At 34.1% G+C, this 17,488-nt stretch overlaps 1 non-coding gene across 1 annotated transcript; it reads right to left on the bottom strand.

Moving 5' to 3' along the window:
- Window positions 1–16,531: 16,531 nt before the first annotated feature.
- Window positions 16,532–16,603, bottom strand: TRNAK-UUU. The gene has a single exon. It is a non-coding gene; the product is annotated as a tRNA-Lys (tRNA).
- Window positions 16,604–17,488: the final 885 nt, after the last annotated feature.

The following is a 17,488-nucleotide window of genomic DNA, read 5'->3' as shown; positions in this document are numbered from 1 at the left end:
AATTTGGGGTTCACACACAAAATCTAAACATGTATGGAATAACATGAAGCTTAATACAATAATAGAGGAAATAACATGAAGCTTAATACAATACTAGAGGAAATAATTGACAATGATGTTAGTTTTGTTTAGAGTTGTCAAAACGGGTAACTCGACTCGACCCGACCCGGCCCACCACGGGTTGGTCACTTAGTGAGCCAACCCAACCTGACTCGTTTTTAGCGAGTCAAAAAAATTCGAACTCGGCCCGACCCACCACGGGTTGGTGGGTAAACGGGTTGGCTCACTGGCCCACTTAATTACAATTTTTTTTTAAATAAAAAAAATTACAAACTTTCTATAATTCAAACCTAAACAAATTTCACTCCCAAATTTCACTTCCAACATGGATGTTTAATTAATTTTGAAAATAGAGAACCTAAATAATTTTTTCAAGCAAAAAATAGTAATAAATATTTTTTTTATAAAATTAAAATTAAATTTTAATAAAATAAAATTAGGTAGGTGGGTTGGTGGGTCAATCCAGCCCACCACGGGTTCAACCCGCATGAGCCGGGTTGAAATCTGACCCGCATAAAAAAATACAATTTTTTCAAACCCAACCCAGCTCAAACCCGTGGTGGGCCGGGTTGGCCTGCGGGTTGTGACCCATTTTGACAACTCTAGTTTTGTTTATAATATTTTAATCTAATTTTATTAATAGTGTCACTTTGTCATTGATTGATGATTTTATTTGTATTTATTTGTTTTAGGAATTAAGTGGTCAAAATGAAGATATGGGAGAAGAAACAAAAATCTTGGAATGTTATTTTTAGAACAATTATTTTTAAAATTACTTGTATTTGGATATATATTGTACTATTAATTTGTATTAATTTGAATTTATGTTTTAATTTTTATTTACTTATCCATTGACTTTATTTGGATATATATTTTAAGTATTATTTGTATTTTTTTTGAAATTTAATTTGGATTTCACTTAAAAACTTGAAAAATAATTTTTTTTATAATATTCACGAGTTGAAAATGGATATCCAACGGATATTCACGAGTTGAAAAAAATTCACAGATTTTTTTAAGGCAGATATCTAGCGGGTAGCGAGTATGGTTTTAGGTACAATTTTATTCGGCGCGTCGGGTTGCGAGTAGACATTATCTGTGCCTGACCTGACTCGTCTGAAACCATTTATGAAATGGCTTCTGTAAGTAATTTTTATAATTTCAATTTAATATTAAATAGGTATCAAAATAGATAAGGTACTTGACAAAACTCATGGGCTAACCTAAATCATCTCACTTTTCAAAAAATAATGTCAAACCTTTTATTAAAACACTAGTTTGAAACCTTGTATGGGTCCTTTTTTTTATATTAATTTATTAAAGTAAATTTTTTCAAATATTACATGTATAATATTATTAATAAATTATTTTTATAATTTAGTTTATATGTTATTATTTTTTAATCTTATTATTAATAATTTTTAATTAAATAATTAGTAAAATGTATATAGTATTAATGCTGTCAAAATGGGTTATCCGGTTCAACCCCTGACCCATTATAGATTCGGCACTCATTGAGTCAATCCAACCTGACTCACTTATTAGCAAACCAACAAAATTCGAATTTAATCCAACCAACCCGATGGTGGGTTTAATGGGTTGATTCACTGACTCATTTAATTACATTTTTTTTTTCAATTCCAAAAAAATAACAATTTTTTTCCTAATCCAAAATCTAAATAAATTTAATTCTAAAATGATGTTAACCTCTAGAGATAATTCAAAATAAAAAAAGTACAATACAATAAAAAATCATCCTAAATTACAAATAAAATCCAAAAACAAGTACAAAAAGCAAAGCAAATAAGTATCTAACATTGATAATTTTTGTTTAACTTATCCATTTATATAATTAGAGTTTTGAAGAGATAAATCCAGAAATATTTTGTTTTCTTGAAATATTTTCTTTATCCTTAACTACAATACAATAAAAAATAGTGTTGACTAATATTATTGAAACACAAAGTAATAATTAAGTGAATTGGTGAGTTAACCTGACTCACTATGAGTTCAACCCAAGTGAATTGGATTCTTAGTGAATCAGACTCATAATTGAACTATATTAAAATTTTATATTTTTTTAACCTAATCCAATCCAAACGAGTCAGGTTAACTTACAAATTCCAATTATTTTAACAACACCATATAATAGATATATTAATTATACAAAAAATATATAAATAATTATATATATATATATATATATATAATTATAATTATAATTATAATGTATATATCAATTGTACTATTTTATATATAATAGGAATTATTAATATAAAATTTTATCTATCTTATTATTAACGATATATTAATGTACATAATTTATATATTAATGTACATTAAAGATTTATAATGATATAATAATTATATATTTCTTAGGAATTGTATGTACATATTAATTTGTATAATTAATTATTTTCTAAAAACTTATCATATACAATTAATATATAAATATTTTTTGTTAATATTATTAATTGTGCATTTAATAATTGTAAATTTTATGTACAATTAATCATATGTATAATTTTATAAAATTTAATTATACATAGTATAAAATTTAATAATTCATAATATAAAATTTAATTGTATATTTTACAAAGATAATTAAAAGTTTGATTAAAACAATTAATTATAAATGTTATTTTTAAAGTACATAGGAATCAAAGTTATATCATTTAGATTTTTTTAATTATTTTTTATATTTTAGTATTTATTTAATACATTAGTATGTGTATTGTTTATTTATATGATAATATCGCATTGAGATTTTTTTATGGGTATTTGTTACGTATTTTAAACGTGAAATAATGTTTTTCATAACTATGTTGATATCTAGGTTAAGTTCACATTACAAATATTTAAATCTTTTTTTTTTTTTTATGTTTTTTTAGTAACATATAATTATGAAGATGATAATTCTTGTTTTATAGAATATGTGTAATCTCAAACCATTGTGGTATGACTAACTTCATGTCGACCAACTGTTGTATTATGATAATATGGCCACCTAAACACTGGTTAGGTAGATTTAACATATGAGAGGACTATTTAAGGTGACACTTAAAGTATGATTAAGTAAATAGATTAATAAGAGACTAATCAAGGTAATTAGTCAGATGGACTAGACCCATCCAAGTAAAAATCCCATAAACATAATATAAATGGTACAAAATACAAGGTAAAGTTTTACGTTCATTAATTATTATATTTATTGACGATATGGCCACCTAAACACTGGTTAGGTAGATTTAACATATGAGAGAGGACTATTTAAGGTGACACTTAAAGTATGATTAAGTAAATAGATTAATAAGAGACTAATCAAGGTAATTAGTCAGGTGGACCAGACCCATCCAAGTAAAAATCCCATAAACATAATATAAATGGTACAAAATACAAGATAAAGTTTTACGTTTATTAATTATTATATTTATTGTTCATGGACACACTTGGCTGACTTAGTGTCAGAGTGTCTTCTACAAGCGCAATCCTTATTTTGCTTGGAGAGGACAAATGCCTTTAAGGAGGACGAATACCTTTATATATACAATTTTATCTATCTTATTATTAATTATATATTAATGTATATAATTTACATATTAATGTACATTAAATATTTATAATGATATAATCATATTAATTGTATAATTAATTTTATGCTAAAAATTTATCATGTACAATTAATATATAAATATTTTTTGTTAATTTTATTAATTGTACATTTAATAACTGTAAATTTTATGTACAATTAATCATATGTATAATTTTATAAAATTTAATTATACATAGTATAAAATTTAATAATGCATAGTATAAATTTTAATTGTATATTTTACCAAGATAATAAAAGTTTGATTAAAACAATTAATAATTAATACATTAGTACGTGTATTGTTTATTTATATTATAATACCACATTGACATTTTTTATGGGTATTTGAAATGTATTTTTAACGTCTATTAATTTTTTTATAATTACGTTGATATCTAGGTTAAGTTCACATTACAAATATTTTAATCTTTCTTTTCTTTCTATGTTTTTTTAGTAACATATAATTATTAAGATGATTATTCATGTTGTATAGAATATTTGTAATCACAAACCATTGTGGTATGAGCAACTTTATGTCTGACCAACTGATGCAATATGGTGACATGTCCGCCTATATCCTGATCAGGTAGATTTAACATATGGGAGGACTACTTAAGGTGACAATTAAAGCATTATTAAGTAAATGGTTAATCAAGGACTAATCAAGGTAATTAGTTACATGGACCAGATCCTTCCAAGTAAAAATCTCATAAGCATAATATAAATAGTACAAAATGCAAGATAAGTTTTGCGTTCATTAATTATTACACTTATTGTGCATTGACACACTTGGTTGACTTGAGTGTGAGAGTGTCTTTTGCAAGCACAAAACCCTTATCTTGCTTGAAGAGGATAAATACCTGGACAAATACCTTTATATGTATATATTAATTGTACTATTTTATATATCATAGGAATCATTAATGTACAATTTTATCCATCTTATTATTAATTGTATATTAATGTATATAATTTATATATTAATGTACATTAAAGATTTATAATGATATAATAATTATATATTTCTTAGGAGTTGTATTTAATATTAATTGTATAATTAATTTTATGCTAAAAATTTATCATGTACAATTAATATATAAATATTTTTTGTTAAGATTATTAAATGTACATTTAATAATTGTAAATTTTATGTACAATTAATCATATGTATAATTTTATAAAATTTAATTATATATAGTATAAAATTTAATAATGCAAAGAATTTAATTATATATTTTACAAAGATAATTAAAAGTTTGATTAAAACAATTAATTTGAAATGTTATTTTTAAAGTACATAGGAATCAAAGTTATATCTTTTAGAATTTGTTTAATTATTTTTTATATTTCAATATTTCATTTAATACATTAATATGTGTATTGTTTATTTATATGATAATATCACATTGACATTTTGCTTTCTTTCTTCAATAAACAATTGAATAATGTTTTCCTTGTCCATGTGCTCCAAGAAAGTGTTTTCTTCTACTTTTTACCATTGAAAACCGTGTTCATCTCTCTCCCCAAAAGGCCAAAACCGTTTTCTCTCTCTTCCAAAGCAAAAAGCAACATTTCCTTAAATGGTCTAACACAAAAGTGGAATTTTTCTATCAACGTGCCACATGTACATGGTCAAAGGGAATTAAACTAAAGAAATGCCTTCACCTCTCCTTGTAATGCTCGAACATTGCTCACCAAACAACAATTCAGAGTTCATATTCTCTCCAAAAACCGAACACACTCCCCGTCCTTCAAATCAAATGAAGATTCCAAAAGCAATGCAACCTTGGAGACCGTGTGCCATCCAACAATCACCATAACACCTTCATTCCAATATCCAAATGCAAAATGAAATTCTTCTACAATGGAATCCGTGTATTATTGGTTCAACACCCAAAAAGCAACCCAATAAATCTCTTCCTTCCAATCTTCAAATACCATAAGCATACAAGTCAACCTCTCATTACATAAAAGCAAAACATAAACATCTTTTCTTCTTCATTTCACGGCTGAAATGGGTGCAACACAAAACAACTTCATCTCACCAAATTACTTGCATCAATCAAAGTAAAATGCACAAGAAGAAAAGGGGTTTAGCTCAAACAACCATGAATCAACTCAAACTTTCTTCACTCCAAAACTCAATAGGAACCATATTCTTTTTCATTCAACAAAGGAAACCAAAATATAATCACTTAAATGGTGCAGCAAAGAGGAAACAAAAATGAAAAATGGGTCTTGGTTCAACCAAAGAAACCACCATGAAAATGCAAAGAACCACCTCCAAGCTCAAGCTTTCAACATTCAAATGGACAATGCAAGAAGAGGAGTGATAAATCTCCCTCCCATTAAGCAAGAATAAGTAAAGTTGCAAGCAAGGGAAGAAGAAAAATATGTTCTTGATTCAATCCATGCTTAAAACCGTGCACCCCAAAGCTCTCCATGAGAGTTCATACAAAAACCTAGAAAATGAAGTGGAAAGTGTGTGCTAAGGAGTGTGTCTCGGCAATAGCACTACAAAATTCCGTCCAACCTTCAAAATAGGTGGGGTCCACCTCCTAAAATGAAACCCTAGCTTAAAGCCAAGTGTCCTACAAAATGGGCTTCTAGAAAATTGCCACTAAAAGGACCCAAAAACACCTAATCGAATTAAGGTCTCTAAAAAAACGAAATTACAACTTAATTAAAATGGAAGTGACTAAATGTTGAGTCTTGAATGATCACGCCACCTTCCCTAATGCTCCAAATGATGTTTTCAAAATTTCCTTGCACCCAAAAAATGCAATTAATCAGCTCAGAAAATTCAAATTAGTGAAAATAAGAATTTCCGACCAAATTAAGCAGAATTCGGAAAACGGGGAAATAACAGACAATTAAACACAATTCCCTGGTTTATTTAAGTGCAATAAACTAAATATAGTTCAAGNATGTTTTTTCTTTTTGCGAGAAGTGTAATAAGCATGTGATCAAAGTTATTCCAAGCTAGTCTTACTTTCCAACTGTTTGTTTTTAACAAAATACTATATTCATTTATCAGATGATCAAAATTCGAGTCATTGACACATCACATTCAACAGCATTGGTGCTATTTGATAGGGATGTAACCACTCTTTTGAAGAAGTCCTACACAGATATCCTACAAGAAAGTCATGATAAGGTTATGTTTTGAAGAAATTTATATATCACTAGTGTAAAAACGTTGTTTAACGTCACCCAGAAGACGTCGGTTTGTGGGAAACCCGATGTATATGAGTGAACGGTGACATTATCGTAAATAGCTTGGTAAACTAGACATCGGTTTTGAGGTAAGGCAACGTCTATGATAATGTAGACGTCCCCACTAAACCGACGTCTAATGACCTGAGGTAGGTGAGAAGACAGTCCAGTGACGTCGGTGTTAACGGGGGCCGACGTCTACTGGGCTGCAATTAATGCTCTTCACCTAATTCTCAGGCGCTTATAGGTCACGTAGTCAAAATGCGACGTCTAAGGCCTGTCTGGAAGGCGTGAAGACAAAAAATTCTTCAATTTAGACGTCGGTGCTGAGGGAAAGCGACGTCTATGTGCCTGTAATTAATTATGTTCACCAAACTTGAGAGCCTTAGACGTCGGCTAGATAGGCACCGACGTATACGTTACTATAGACGTCGGCGCCCCATCACAACTGTCATGAACATCCCTGACAGGAAATCAAACGTTAATCCATTCAGCTTCCTAGACGTCGGCTCCCCTTTAAACCGACGTCTATTGGACATTCAAAAAGTCAGTTTATATGTTAACTTGGTCGTGAATTAGTTAGGTAACCGACGTCTAGGTGACTATAGACGTCAGTTTCTGAAGCAACCGACGCCCTATTTCATTTTAAATAAACCGCAAACTCTTCGCGGAATTCAGTTTCTGATATCGTCTTCCTCTTCTCCTTTTTATCTTGCGACACCTCTTCTTTTTCTCGCTTCGAACCACACCGTACTAGGAGAGGCTAGGCTCTGATACCATTTGTAACGCCCCGACAACTTACAAAGACTGTTGACTGCCCCCACACATCAACACGAGGCTTTCCAGTGTGCTTGGTCCTCACTCACACACTTTTCGAGAAAACTTCCCAAAAGGTCACCCATCCCAAATTACTTCAGGCTAAGCACGCTTAACCATGGAGTTNTTATGGGTTAGGCTACCGAAAAGCAAATGCATTTGTTGATATGAGTAGCCAAATTAATTCCTTTAAGCTATCCTTCAACCGTATAGTCCTATACCTATACAGTCTCTAGATCCCTCTCATTCCGGTGTATGTTCAATTCGTTCATTTGCCCCTTCCACTGAAAGCCTGCCAGGAGCCGCTCCTTGTCCGTGCCTCTTGCATCGGCGATCACTCCTCGCCCTCGTCAGTGCCCGGGTGTCACACCTCTTCGACGTCGGTTATTGCTCAGACAGACGTCATTATAGACGTCGGTTATATTCATGTCCGACGTCCCATTGACGTCACCGGAAATGACGTTGGTTGTTTAGTTGACGTTAAAAGCCCAAAATAACCGACGTTAAACAACATTTTTGCACTAGTGTGTGTGTGTGTCTATATATATATATATATATATATATATATATATGTTCCAGTGTACATTTTAGGAACTGAGAAACTGACCTGGTGGACTCGGCTTTATCACTTTCTGATGTTGGGTGGTCTGTTCGCCGCGATCTTTGCACCACGGTGGTCGCCCGGCCGAGACGACCCAGATGGTATGGTCGTCGGTCGATTTTGGAACTTCGGTGACGACTGCGGTGACGGCGGCGGCTGCGGCGGCGATGGGTACCAGAGATATTGGAACTGGCTGGAACAATACCTACGCTCTAGATACCATATGAAATAGTGAAAAAGATGAGGAGAAATCTCGCTTATGTGTTTAGCATACACATAGGGTAGTTTATTTATAATGTAAGATATGATTTAATGCCCTTAATACAGAATGGGCTGAGCCCAATTAACATAAACATACAACTTAACATCTAACAATATCAAATGACTTTGTATCTTCCAATATGTGAATTAATCAATTTGAAAATTTATTTTGACATTTTTACATTTGTTTAATCAATTCTCACGGAAATATTAACTTCAATTGTAAAATGGAAAAGATTTGAAAGGACACTTGTGAACAATGATTTAACTTTTATAAGGTGACTGCTAAACTTTTGTCCTTGTTTTTGTTTTACAATAGATGTTGAAGTAGAATACATACTTTTTGAATAGTGGTCCATAAGGTTCAGAGACACAATAAAAAATCATATATAACCTGAGTCAAATTTATTTTTTTATTGTAAGTTACAATAAGGTTTGACTGATTGAACTGCAATATAAGTCTTGAAGTTTTAAAGCTAGAAGCAACAACAACCTTCATCTTGGAACCTTGGCAAACCTTCTAATCAATTTCTTCTACAATACTTGAATATAGCAGCAAAATCACGAAGTTGTGAAGCCAAAGTTACAATCTATCATTACAAATATTACAAATATTGTGTGTACTTGCTGGATTTGGAATGTTGTAGCTATGCATATTTGTTCTGGAAGTTGAATGCACTTTATTTGGAGATTCAGTGTTGTTTAAGAAGCCAAAATTCCTGCAAAAGCTAAACTTTTTTTTCTCTGTTTTTGCATATGTTTTTGGACAATAATTTTTTTTACATATAGTAAAAAGGAAGTTCATGAGCTGACCCTATCTTATAAAGCTTTGGAGGTATTTAGTCCTTTGAGCTTTTTTGGCTCTAACCTAACCTATAAAGCTTTAGAGGTATTTAGTCCTTTGAATTTTTTTGCTCTAACCGATATGAGTTATGGTCAAATATTATCAAACAGACTAAGTTGACAAGTCTAATATTTGTTGTTTTAGTATATAGGGTCTGAAACCGAGATGCCTTAGTCCCACTCTTTCTCCCAATCGACCAACTTGCTCGTTCACTATGTTCTCTCGAATATGAACGGAGGCGTCCTGCAAAGAAAACACTCTGACGCTCAAGTTAGATAGGTTCCAGGAAATTGAGTGAATATGATTATTAGAAAAAAGTGTCTTTACTTGACCAATGGTTTCCTATTTATAAACCTCGCGTTCGTAACTGACCATTAATTATCGCAAACCGTCGTATCTTCCGTTACTTTTCCATTGAAACTAATAAATGCTTCTCTGCACCATCATCATTCTGACTTTAAGTCCGACCGACCGGTCCCACCGGTCATCTTGTATGCGGGCTTTATTCCCTCTGATCTCTTCGGTCGGTCTAACCGACCCCTTACACTACACAAGCCCCCCAAGCCCCGAGCAACATTTTCTGCGAAGGGGTTTTACAATTTCGCCTGTGGAAATCTTCATGCTGAGTTTCAGTCGAGTAGACATCGAAACGTCATGACATCTCAACCCCACGATTAAACCCTAACGAATGGCTAAGATCTCACCGCCCATCAATCACGCCTGTTCACCGAAGAGTCACAACTTTCCCACCATTAGATCTGATACATGTTGACGGCTGCGATGAATTCCTCAAACTGCATTTCGCGGCTATAAAAGGTGGAGGGCCCCCTTTCCATTTCCTTCACTCCCTCCTTCGTCCGCTACTCCTCCCGATCCTCCTTCCCCATTTGTTCCTCCCGGTCCTCCTTATTCCTCAAGTAATATCTTCATCTTCGTGGTCTACCGGTGAGTTTGAGAATGAAGGTCGGGGATATGCTGACGACGCAGCAGCTTCGACTTCTTCTGAGTCCTCCTCGTCTCATTCCTCTGGTCCTGCCGTTCGAGAGGAAGCTACCAACAATGACATCGAATTTAATGTAGACAATTCACTTGAATGGACCGACATCGCCCCACCCCCGGCCATTCAAGGCTATGATTGGGCCCCTCATGAAGTTCGTGGTTACCCCTCCTATTTCATTACAACTACCTCTATAGTACGCCTGTTAGAGTCAGTGGATCTTATGTCCAACATACGGAGAGATGCTGCTGACATATCCATAGTTGTATGTCGTTCCAATGAAAGGGCCTGTCACGGCCGGGAAGGGTATGTTTTAGACTTCTTTTACGCCTACATCACTCTCTTTCGTGACTTAGGTGTAAGACTCCCTTTCTCTGAGTTTCAAGCGGGTGTGCTACGAGAGTTGAATATTTGCCCCGCCCAACTTCATCCGAACGGCTGGGCCTTCATGCAAGCTTTTACGGTCCTTTGCACCGGTCTACTTTTAACTCCTACGCCTGCCTCGTTTCTCAATTTCTTCCATGCCCGACCCCACCCAAACAAATCTTGGAATTCTTTAATTCTAGTAAAGGACAAAAAACTCTTCACCTCGTTCAACTCCTCCTACAAAGACTTCAAATCTAACTTTATCAAAACTTTCCTTTCTTAATTCTAAAGGTTTGGAAAACGAAAGAGTTATGAGTTTAGTGATCTTTCCTAGTGATTCTTGTCTTTTCTTTCCTTTGTGGTAGTGGTGTACGTTCTATAGTTGTAGAGAAATATTTAAGAAAAGAATAATCGCTTTTGATTGAGTAGTAACACAATTTTCGAGGATGAAAATTTTTGGGTTGGGGAGAATGTAAGACCCATATAAAATAAAAATACCTTTTATTTTTATTTTATAACTTTAATATTAAAATTTTATTTATGGAAAGTTACTGAGGATAAAAGTGTTTAAGAGATTTAATTTATAACTGTTTTATTTTAATTTTCGAAATAAGATGCGAAAGGGTTATATCTTAGGTTTTGAACTAAATTATTAGTGAACTATTGATGTTGTAGTGGTAATCGTGATTATGTGTTGTATGTTGTGTCTGGAGGGTTTTTATGATCGAACCTTTGTCTGACAAAAATGTTTGTTTTGTATTTTCTTTGAGTGGTTCTTTGAATGGGACCGGGATGAGGTAAGAAAGAGAGGGTGTCGTCTCCTTGCTAGTAGTTTCTTTCTCTGTTTTTTTTTCTTACTTTGGAGTGCATGCTGCATGGTTTGGAGGGAAATTAGGAAGAAAGAGATAAGTGGGGCCCAAGAGCAGTTGATTCACCAATAAGAATAGATAGTAGCTTAAGAAACCCTTAATTTATGCATGTCATAGTAATTGGCCTATAGGTGAGTTTTATATGTTGCAAGGTTTGGGTTTTAGCAGTGGAGGGGTAGTGTGAGAATAATTGTTCTATTTATTATTTCATATGCATCGTCTAGTAGCAGCTTGGGCCTTAGACGTTAATAAAATAAGTAATGAATAAATTAAATAATAATAGAAAATAGAAAGAGATATTAGAAGAAGATATTTAAGTGATTTTAGGGTTAAAACAGAGGGAGACCGTGAGAGCAACCGTAGGAGGAAAAGGAAGAAAAACCCTAATCTTATATTCAACAGCAGAGACAGTGAGAGTTTTGGAGAGAGTGGGAGATCAAATCTTCTTTAGTGCAAGTCCGTGAGTGAAACAAGTGAGAATGGAAGCAACCAACCATTGGAAGGGAAAGCATTTGGTGATGGCTGGGAATCCAAGGATGGTGTAAACCTGCTGGGAAGTGAGGTAAGGGGAGTGACTAAGATATCTTTTGTGTTTTGGGTTGCATGATATACTCATGATTCTAACTTATTCTTATGTGTTGTTTCATTGTGTGCGTGAGGAGGAGTGAACTTCCACTGGTATAGTATAGCTAGGGTTGGTTTCGAGGTTATATATATATATATATGTGTGTGTGTGTGTGGTTGTGGGCATCGATGAGAAGAATGGAAGTGAGTGTGTGAGGTTTAACAATGACGGGAAAATGGGAAAAGGATAAGAAGTGGTTTAGTTACTGGAAAGTAATGGAAAGAAGAGAATGTGGTACATGGAAGGTGATGGTGGTTAGTTTGAGTAGGGTTTTCACAATAGGTTCAGAAGAGGAAGGTAGAGAGAAGGGTAGTCATGGGTGTTACGTTTGGTATGAGTTGAGAGTAGACATGGGAGATGTTGTTCGACAAAAGATGAAGGAAGGTGATGGTTTTGGACTTTAGGTATATGGAGGGAATAGCCTTACGTGAATGATGCATGGGTAGAAGAGTGTGAGGCCTGGAGGTAAGTATGAAGAGGGTGGCATTGTTAGTAAACTAAGGAGAAGTGAAAGAAAGATTAGTAGGAACGAAAATATATGAGAGTTGGAAATAGAAGAGAAAGGAAGAAACGGTCAGTAGCATGTAAGATAGATGTATGTTGTGTATGAGAGAGAGAGATTCCCTTGTAGAGAAAAGGGGCGTGGAATTAACTTGAGAGTGTACGTGAGTGTGCTGTTCAAGGAAGAAGGAAAAGGCGTGGATCTTGTTTACCTGAGTGTGGGAAGTTTGTGAAGGAAAAGAAATAGTGGAATAAAGGGTGAGTTGGGCTACACGTGAAAGTCTTGGATGGGGATTTAGAGATAGAGAAAAGTAAATGCAGAGGAAGAGAGAATTAATAAAAGGAAGAAAAGGTAGTAATTTTACGGAGATGGATAATAGTAAATAGTAGGAGAAGAATATATTTGTTCTGGATGAACTTTTACTGCCAACACGCTCCTCCGTTGTCCCTTGGTTGTCCGTGCTAACGATCTTCCAGTCCTACGTCAACTCCGTATGCTCCAGCTCAGACCGGCCGAGTACCTGCTAAAGGTACTCCGACGCTCAAGTCAGTGTGATAGAAAGGGTAAAGAGTATAACTAATGGGAATAAATGAGCATTCAATGTAACCAACTACCTTTCACCTTTGACTTGTATTTATAGTATTCATCATGGGCCCTTAATTATCTAATCCTTAATCACGGCCCAATCTATGGCCCAATCCTTCTAATTATGTTTTGCCACTCTCTAATTACCTTGTTTCCTAACACCCATCTCGGGTTTAACCGATCGGCCAACATCCATCATCTCCTTCCCGGCATCCCGGTTTGCTAAGTTATATCAACTTCCAGTCGTTCAGACACGACCGGTCGGTGTTAGCAATCATCCGGTTCTATAACTTGTGGGATACCCTGGAATGTCATGATCTTCCACGGCCGTCCGTCTTCCGAGAGGTAAGAACCGAGCCCTAGCTCCTGTCCTCTGTCATCGGACGATTGACTGACTAGCCTTTGACCGCCTTCCCCTATATGTAATCATGCCGCTCGGCTGGCGCTCATCCGGTCCCTACTGTACATAGGCCCCTCAAGCCTTAGGTAATGTAATTGCCGTGGGGTTTATGTGTGATCCGGCCGCTAGTCATAGAAAAAGGGGGGGGGAGGCTGTTCTAAAGTTTTTAGGCGGGAAAGGACACGTGTCGCATTCCTGTGGGCCGTTACGTTTGGGGAACTGTAACGGCGCTGAATCTGGAGCGTTGGTCTGACGAATTTGAACGGTGGTGATGCGTGACGGTTTTCAAAAATTTCCCTGTAAATAGGGGTATTTACCCCAGCCATTTGTCATCTTCTCCCGTTTTTTCTCTTCTGAATTCGTTTTTCCACAGGTAATAAAATGGATTTTATTGTTACCATCGAGTCTTCTCTGGAGTCGTCGGGTCGCGGCGGTGGTGGCGGTGGCGTGGCTAGTGACAGTGAAGGTAGCCGGTATGGGAGTTCATCATCCTCAGGTTCCAGCTTGACTTGAGCGTCGGAGTGCCTTTAGCAGCATGAATAAGAAAAGAAAGTGACTAATGTCTCATTAACAGACAGGCCTGAAAGTTTCTTCAATTCAAAGTTCTGATAGGATTTTGGTTAGTCCATGCCATATTCTTAATGGTTGAACTGATGACATGTAACTTTCTGAATACTAGTCTAATTGTTAAAATGTATTTGCTATTCAATATTCAATTTTATTGGCATTCATGACTGAGAAAAAGTATAGTAAATAGAAGTATATAACAAAAATAAATACTGATGTGTATTCTTTCATTTGGTTTGTTAATATCTAATCACGAAGTAAACATAATCGTTACGATTGAGTCGAATTTATTCAGAATCACTAATTATAGTCCATATTATGAAAGAAAATAGGCTTAATACCTCAATGTGGTCCCAACTTGTGAAAAAACTGTACAATTAAATCTTTTTGGTCACGACGTTAAATATTTAACAATCCAGCTGATAGCGTGGACTGATCTGTGCAATGTGGTTGTTGAGGGTTAATAACGTGGCTGCCTAATGGTAAAGATGTCATTATAATTAAACTTAACGTGGCAGATGTTAAAAAATAAGAGGGGTTAGGGTTTGGTTTCCTCCCAATTGGTCTTTGAGGTTTGGGAAGTGTTTGGCGAGACATAGGAATGGCTTTCCAAAGGTGTTATTCGTTTTCAAAAATGGAAAACATTCTTCTCTGCTACCACCATTACAAGTCTTTTAACGTTGCAACAACTAATTGTAAAGGACTGCAACACATGGGAGGAAATAATTTCTCTAGATTCAGATCAAGCAAGACAATTTAGAAACCTGCATCCTCTTTACAATCAAGAAGACTGTATCCCCAAACTTGGAAGCGTCCAGATTGAAAGATGCAACTCGTTGAAAACAATCTTCATCATGGAAATTGTCTCAACCCTTTCAGAGTTGCTTGAGTTGACTGTAAGGGGTTACGAAGAATGGGTGAAAATAATGTCCTTAGATTTAAAGCAAGCAAAACAATTTGTTCCTTCCAAACAAATTTGTTTCACCAAACTGCAGAAAATTGAAATTGAAAGTTGCAAAAGGCTCAAAACAATTTTCTTTACAAACATTGTTACAAGCCTTCCGGAGTTGGAACAAATAGTTGTAAAGAACTGCGATGAGTGGGAGGGCATAGTTTCTTCAGATTCAAAAGAAGAAAGACAATATAGATTCCTTTCTCCTTCTTCCTGAGAAGTTTGTTTTCCCAAATTGAGGAAGATTGAAGTTGAGAAATGCAACAAATTGAAAGCAATCTTTTCTATCCAAGCGTGTTCTTCCCAAGGGTGTTTTCAGTTGCTAGATAGTTCCTCCAAAATGCTTACCCCAAATCGCGATTTCTGCAACCCAAACCCTAACTCAAAAATTTTTAATATCTGCCACGTTATGAACTCTCAACAGCCACGTTGTACAAATCATTCCACACTGTCAATTGGATCGTTAAATATTTAATGCCGTGACCAAAAAGGATTTAATTGTATAATTTTTTCACAAGTTGGGACCACATTGAACTTTTAAAAAAAAGTAGGACGAACTTGAACTTTTCTCTCCTAACTAGAGACCAAAAGAGATATTAAGCCAAAAAAATATAATAAGAAGTGAGAACGGCAATATAATGCTGGATTCAAATAACCAAATTATTTTCATCATAGCTGCTAAATTCTATCCAACTTTCATCATTACTTCCTTCCAGTTTTATTGCATAATTATGACATTTTTTTTTTCTTTGTTCCATGCATGCTCCAACTCCAGCATGCTACAACTGTATTTTTTATCATTTTTCCCTTTGCATTTCCCACAAAAATGATATATTTTGTTTTCCTTTCAAGCAAGCAAGTTTCCCATTGCAGCACCAAACTTATTATTATCAATTAAACAAAAACATAAATCAACAACAATTCATGCTTGGTATTTATCATTACCATCTTTAGTTGAGTTAGATCTATCAATATAATAGTTCACATAACTCAAGCATTATCACAACATATTCCTTGAAGTCTATATGTTAAGTTCAAATTAGATTATTTTCAAAAACAAGTTAGCTCTTCAAAGGCATTATTCCACAATGCATTTGTCAAGTAATAATAATACTTTATCTTTAATCCTTCAAATGAAACAACTTTATAGATCATTGCTTATTTTCTTGCTTAATATGTAATAAAACTCAAGGGAAACCAATTCCGTGGTCCTTTGTTCTCCATTGGCGAAATTGAAATCACTGTATTTTTCTTTAAAATTGCTTAGAACAAAACAAACGCCGTCTGTGGGGATCGAACCCACGACCACGTGGTTAAAAGCCACGCGCTCTACCACTGAGCTAAGACGGCAGTTTTACTTGCTGTAAAATTGAAATTAATAATTTCTCTAATTGGTTGTAAACTAATATAGCTTTAAAACAGAAAGAAATTGACGCCCTTTGTGCTGCAGTAGTGTTACAGTTGATTCATTATTTATTATTTCCTTTACCTAAGAATAAAATAAACCTTTCAACAGGACAGGTCATGTGAACTGGTCCGCTTGACAAAAGTATACGATGGGTTAAATATTTTAGTTTTTTTAGGTTTATTTTGCATAATTTATAATTTGAGTTAGTTAACGACGGATTGACATGTATTTAGTTTGTATTACTTAAATTTATAAAATTTAGTATTATTATTATAACACTTTATGTTTTTCCTTTGTTTTAGTCTACTTGAAAGTTATTTTTACTTTCAATAACCTAAAAATTATAAATTACAAAATTAAAAATATTACATATTTTATGGAATAAATTTATAAAAAAATATTATTTTTATTAATTTAATTAAATAAAAATAAAATTATTAAAATTTTTATACAAATTACGCATCAATCTGAAACTCGTGGATGGACCATAACCTGACAGGTCGACCTTTCATTATGCAAGACAGACCAAGAAAACTAACTCGTACTTCCAGGCCAACCTAATCTGCTTTGCGTGTACTAAATATAGCAGGAACCAAAATAGGAGGAGCTGATTGCCATTCTAAAGACTATTGCAACTCTTCCTCATTAATGAAGAAATTTTGCGTTTCTCAACAATGAAGAGAGTTTTGCCTCTTGCAACACATCTTTGTCATTAATTATGACAGCATTAGTTACTAATAAACCAATTATGATTTTTTTTTTTCTCAATGCACTGTCATATGTCTATGTGCGTTGCAGCACAAAGCCTCTTAATTATATTTGTTCAT

The sequence above is a fragment of the Vigna radiata genome, unplaced genomic scaffold, assembly GCF_000741045.1.
Source record: "Vigna radiata var. radiata cultivar VC1973A unplaced genomic scaffold, Vradiata_ver6 scaffold_187, whole genome shotgun sequence".
Taxonomy (NCBI): domain Eukaryota; kingdom Viridiplantae; phylum Streptophyta; class Magnoliopsida; order Fabales; family Fabaceae; genus Vigna; species Vigna radiata.
The sequence above is the reverse complement of the archived record's forward strand: the minus strand, read 5'-3'. Positions and strand labels throughout refer to the sequence as shown.